A 6,000-nucleotide genomic window follows, 5' to 3' on the forward strand; every position below is an offset into this window, starting at 1 on the left:
AGATACATTTCTGAATCATGCAACATTGATATTAAAAAACACTTGTAGTTTTGTAAAAATTGGAATTGAGCACAAATGCACTGTCATTTGATTAGAATTTATGAATTCAGAAATTAAGGAGAATTATGGAGGAATCCCAAATTAGAAGTGACAAGTCTGTAGATAAGGATTTCAAATGAGGTGTGAAATTACAAAGGTACAAGTGTTCAATTTGATTTGTGGAATAGGCATCAGGTTAGTTTGCTCATTAGATTATGAAAAGTAAATAGGATGGAGATATTTAGTGGAAAGGAAACAAAGAACACTTCACCTGAAATAATCAGAATCGGATTTATTATCACTGACATGTGACATGAAATTTGTTAACTTAGCAGTAGCTCAATGCAATACATAATCTTGCTGAGAAAAAAATACTAAATAATCAAATCAATTACATATATTGAATAGATTTTTTTAAAGTGCAAAAACAGAAATACTGCATATTAAAAAGTGAGGTAGTGTCCAAGGGTTCAATGTCCATTTAGGAATCAGATGGCAGACAGGAAGCAGCTGTTCCCGAATCGCTGAGCGTGTGCCTTCAGGCTTCTGTACCTCCTACCTGATGGTAACAGTGAGAAAAGGGCATGCCCTGGGTGCTGGAGGTCCTTAATAATGGACGCTGCCTTTCTGAGACACCACTCCCTAAAGATGTCCTGTAGGCTAGTACCCAAGATGGAGCTGACTAGATTTACAACTTTCGGCAGCTTCTTTCGGTCCTGTGCAGTAGCCCCTCCATACCAGACAGTAATAGCTGCTCCTCTGCCAGTAAATGGTTAGTACAAGATCATAATTTTCCTATGTAAGATTACAAGCATACAAAGTTAAAATCCTGAACCCTGGTTAATTCATTCATGTTATGTTTGTAAGATTTCTCAATCACCAGATGTTCCAGTCAGCTACAACACAATGCAGAAAATAATCAAGGTACATCCTGTCAGCAAGAAGCAGGACAAACAGGAAAATTATCCTCACCCACTAGTCTACTCTTCATCCATGTCACAGAAAGAATAATTCACAGCACAATCAAACAACACTTATTTAGCATCAACCTGCACACAGCTTAGTTTGGGTACCAGTCAGTTCCTGACCTCATTAGAGCCTTGATCTATACGTGGCATCACAATAGCATAGTGGTTAGTGAAATGCTATTAAAGCTCAGGCCGGAGTTCAATTCTGGCTTCTTCTGTAAGAAAGTTTGTACGTTCTTCCCACACAAGTGTGGGTTTCCTCCCACTGTCCAAACATGCAGGTTAATTGGTCATTACAAATTGCCCTGTGATTAGGCTAGGGTTAAGTCCGTGGGTTGCCAGGCGTTGTGGTTCCATGGCCCAAAGGGCCTATTCTGCACTCTATCTCTAAATAAAATTAAAAAAAAAAAATGGACAAGAGCTAGACTCCAGAGGTGAAGCAAAAGTAAATGACCTTGGTCAAAAGCAGCATCAGGCTTTTGGCCAGACTAGAATCAAATGTAAACAGAGGCAAACTCTCTGCTGGTTGTAATCGCACCTTGCAAAAAGGAAGATTATTGACGCGGTTGGAGGATAATCACCCTAACCACATGACACAAGACATAGGAGCAGAATTAGGCCATCTGGCACATCAAGTCTGCTCCGCCATTCAATCATGGCTGATCCTTTTTCCTCCTCCTCAACCCAGTTCCCAGCCTTCTCCCTGTAACCTTTGGTGACATGTCCAGTCAAGAACCAATCAATCTCTTCCTTAAATACACCCAACAACCTGGTCTCCACTGTGGAAACAAACTCCCCACCCTTTGGCTAAAGAAATTTCTCCGCATCTCTGTTTTGAAAGGGCGCCCCTCTAATCTGAGGCTGTACCCCTTTACCCTAGACTCTCCCACCATGGGAAACCTCCTTTCCACATCTACTCTGTCTAGGACTTTCAACATTCGAAAGGTTTCAATGAAATCCCCCCCCCCCCCCATTCTTCTGAATTCCAGCAAGTATAGACCCAGAGCCAAATGTTTCTTGCATAACCCTTTTATTCCTGGAATCATCCTTGTGAACCTCCTCTGTACTCTCCAATGCCAGCATCTCTCTTCCGAGATGAGGAGCCCAAAACTGTACACAATACTCAGTGAAGCCTCAACAGTGCCTCATAAAGCCTCAGCATCACAGCCTTGCTCTTGTATGCTAGACCTCTTGAAATGAATGCTAACATTGCACTTGCCTTCCTCACTACCAATTTGACCTGCAAGTTAACCATTAGGGTGTTCTGCACAAGGACTCCCAAGTCCCTTTGCATCCTAGATTTTTGGATATTCTCCCCATTTAGAAAATAGTCTGCACATTATTTCTACAAAGTACTACCGAAGTGCATGACCATGCATTTTCCAACATTGCATTTCATTTGCCACTTTCTTGCCCATGCTCTGTATCTGTCCAAGTCCTTCTGCATCCTACCCATTTACTCAACACTACCTGCCCTTCCAATCTTCATATCATCTGCAAACTTGGCAACAAAGTCATCTATTCCATGATCCAAATCATTTATACATCTCTGCAAGAGATCCTCAAGGTAATATCCTGAGCCCAGCCATCTTCATCTGCTTTTTCAATTACCTTCCTTTAGTCAGAAAGGCCAGAAGTATGGATGTTAGCTGCTGATTGCACAATATTCAGCACCATTTGTGACTCAAGTAACAAAGTAGTCTACATCGAAATACAGCAAGACCTGCACCATACCCAGGCCTGGACTGAGAGGTGGCAAGTAAAAAGGTAGCTACAGGAACAGGTTGGAGGTGAGGAATCTCAGTAACCAACTCTCCTCCAAATTCTCCAAAGCCTGTACGCTATCTACACATCAGGAGTGCGAGAGAATATCCTCCACTTGTCTGGAGGAGAGCCGCTCCCATAGGCTCAACACCATACAAGACAGAACAGCCTTCTTGATCGGACTCCACAACTCGACCACTAAACTACAGTTGCAGCTTGTACAGGATGCACTGAAGTAACTCCCCAGACAGCACCTTCCAAATCCACCACCTCCACCAGCTAGAAAGGCAACAAAAGCATGCCAACACCATCAGCTGAAAACAGTCCTCTAACTTGCACACCATCCTGACTTGGAAATATATTCCCATTTCTTCACCTTCGCTGGGCCCAAACCCTGGAATCCTCTCCTTGGCAGAACTGTGGGTATACCTGCATCTCAAGTACTTCAGCAGTTAAATGGGCAATTAAATGCTGGCTTAGCCAATAAGCCCATGTCCTTTGAAGGAATACAAAAAAATCCTGCTTTTTCTCCTGCCAAAGGGGATACCTCTAAATTCCTCCATGCCATGCATCTAATCACCCACTAGACTTGTCTAAGAGATCTTGAACCATCTTTAGATCCCCCTCCCTACCCAATTTCATATTGTCGGCTGACTTTACATTAACAAAATGTTACATTTGATTACATTAATCAAAAACATTACATTACTCTTCCCCACCCAAAGCAAGTCTAGCACCAATATCTGCAGTAGCTGATCAACCACTGCCCTAGACCCTGAAAAGCCCATTTATTCCCATCTGGTTTCATGAATGCAAATCAATTTGCATAGTAGCTATTACATTATCCTATGTGCTTTAATTTTAGACACATCCCACAGATCTTGCTTCATGGACGACCCAAAAGACCACACCAACTGGTTTGCCACTTGTTACACATAATGCAGTACAAAAGGACAAAAAGAGCAATTTCAATTGAAATCAATTTGGTTGAAGCATTTAGAGAATGAATTAGTAAACCCAGAACTCTTGAAATACAGGATCTTAAACTAAATCAGTAAACTATTCATAATCATACACCCATTCCCATAAAATTTAAAAAACCCTCAGTCTTATGCTTTTTAACTGGAGCAGGATGAAGAAAACACAGCTTATTTGATCAAAACAACATGACAGCTTGCTTATTATCACTATAGATGCCTTTGCTTTTTTCATTTACAGCCTGTTGCCTCACTCCCTCATCATCCATTTATCCCATTCAGCAACTTCAAAAGCCAATTCCCACAAAATATTCCAGCCCAAGTCCCCCTGTAATTCCACTATCATTAGACTTAAAAACACTACATAGAGTTGGGAATCTTACAGCATTCACTCAGTGCTGAACACCTGATGTTACTGCCTGGTACTTTTCTTCCCATTCAGTGGTACTTTTCATTTAAGGCATTTCATAATAGCAAATGTTTTACTTAGAAAGCTTTTGTCAATGGGATTAACTTTGTATCTAACGTACAATTAAACAGAAAATATACCACATCACATCCTATTATCATACGAACACATGTTTGAGTCGTTTAAATTGTCAGGTCAGTGACACCACTGACCCCCAACAGAAACTATTCCACATCTACAGTCAGCATCATACAAAGTGCTGGACGAATTCAGTAGGCCAGGCAGTGTCTATGAAAAAAAAGAGCAAATAAGTCGACGTTTTGGGCCGAGACCCTACATCAGGACAATCCAGTCCTGTCCTGAAGGCGGCTCTCTGCCCGAAACATCAACTGTTCGCTCTTTTCCATAGATGCTACCTGACTAGCCGAGTTCCTCCAGCATTGTGCGCGTTGCTTCAGATTTCTAAAAAAAATCTACAGATGGTGGTTTTTCCACATTCTTGAAGCAAAATGAATGAAAAGGCACATTCTCCATAAATAACAGATATTACTAGTGACTTTATTTTCCCTGTGGAAATGGAAGGGGGACATAGCCAGCTATTAATCAATTAAAAGCAAGTCACCCGTAAATATACTAAATATTTCTATTCTAATAAGCACCAGACTAACCGCAGAAGTCCTTGTTGTAAATGGCCGTAAGGGTGCAATGCAGTCAGCACATCCGATTCTGATTATTCCACGTTGTACTAGTGAGTCCAAAAATATTAGATCATAGGATAGGCTTATTCACTTACCGGAAGGAAGCAAAAACACAGAAATAAAAAAGAACTACGGATTCAAATTTCTCACATCGCTACTAAGCAGGACCATAGCCATAGATAAAAATCCAAGAATTTATTAAAAACAAAAGTTAGGGGAGAGTTCCATATGAAAACCGACACGTGGCAAATTCCAGGGACATGGAGTCAGGGAATTCGTGTAGTTCGTCTGCAAGGATCGACTGGGCCGGAAACTGCGGCTGTCCTCAGATTCGCAGTTAAAACCCAGCGGTTACCGGTCTCACGTAACGTTGTGCTTTCACATACACCCGCAGGCACCGGGTGGGGCACAGGAGCAGCGATAGGCGGTGAGAATCGGGGACCGACCGGTGGATGACGCCAAGCCCCTCACGACTTCTGACCGGCTGCCGCCTCAAGCAGAGGGGAGTGGGCAGAGCCAGGCCCAGATCCTCAGAGCCCGGAGCCGGTGCCGACTAGAGCGCTGGAAGGGGAGGTTGGTAACCGTTACTCACCAAATGCCCCTTACGTCGTCGTCACGACCCGCCCGTGTTGTCACCTCTGCCGCCTTGGAGCAGCTCTTTAAATCCAAACCATCACAACCAGGCAGCTCTCCGGCGCAATTGGCCGCTGGCTCCGAGCGACCCACCTCATACGCTGAACAGTGGCCAATCACCGTGTGCAGTGGCGTCACGCACTCGTTTCGCACGACCTCCAAGCAGCGCCGCTCCCGCAGTCAGCTGCCTTTGTGAATGGCAGTTGCTCCCAAGTGCTCGACCTTTATTCCAATCAGCTGAGCCTCCCACCTGTCTACAGCCACTTTCAAAGAGACCCACTTCTGAAACGTTTACTGTTTAATTCCCCCGCATGGAGAATGCATTCTAATGTAGATCACTTCCTTCCAAAATATGATGCAATTTCTTTTTCTCGCTAGTTAGTATGTTGTACTTTCAGGCATCTTACTGGAGTTTTGTCTTGCTTTCAAAATAACAGCCGGTTTCCGCGCAACAATCATTGTCGGTCAATAATTTCCGTGTAAACGCGGACTATGGGAATGCACGTTATTTC

The 6,000-nt window shown here is 43.1% G+C and overlaps 1 protein-coding gene across 3 annotated transcripts in view; it reads right to left on the bottom strand.

Moving 5' to 3' along the window:
* The window catches only part of nde1 (nudE neurodevelopment protein 1), a 36,896-nt gene extending 31,263 nt beyond the window's left edge, over positions 1 to 5,633 (bottom strand). The window contains exon 1 of one of the 3 annotated variants that reach the window (XM_072268835.1): positions 5,448 to 5,633. The gene's annotated coding sequence lies outside the window, so the exon portion shown is untranslated. The other 2 variants (XM_072268834.1, XM_072268836.1) reach the window with 2 other exon arrangements.
* Between the last annotated feature and the right edge of the window lie 367 nt (positions 5,634 to 6,000).

Source organism: Mobula birostris, chromosome 9, assembly GCF_030028105.1.
Source record: "Mobula birostris isolate sMobBir1 chromosome 9, sMobBir1.hap1, whole genome shotgun sequence".
Taxonomy (NCBI): Eukaryota; Metazoa; Chordata; class Chondrichthyes; order Myliobatiformes; family Myliobatidae; genus Mobula; species Mobula birostris.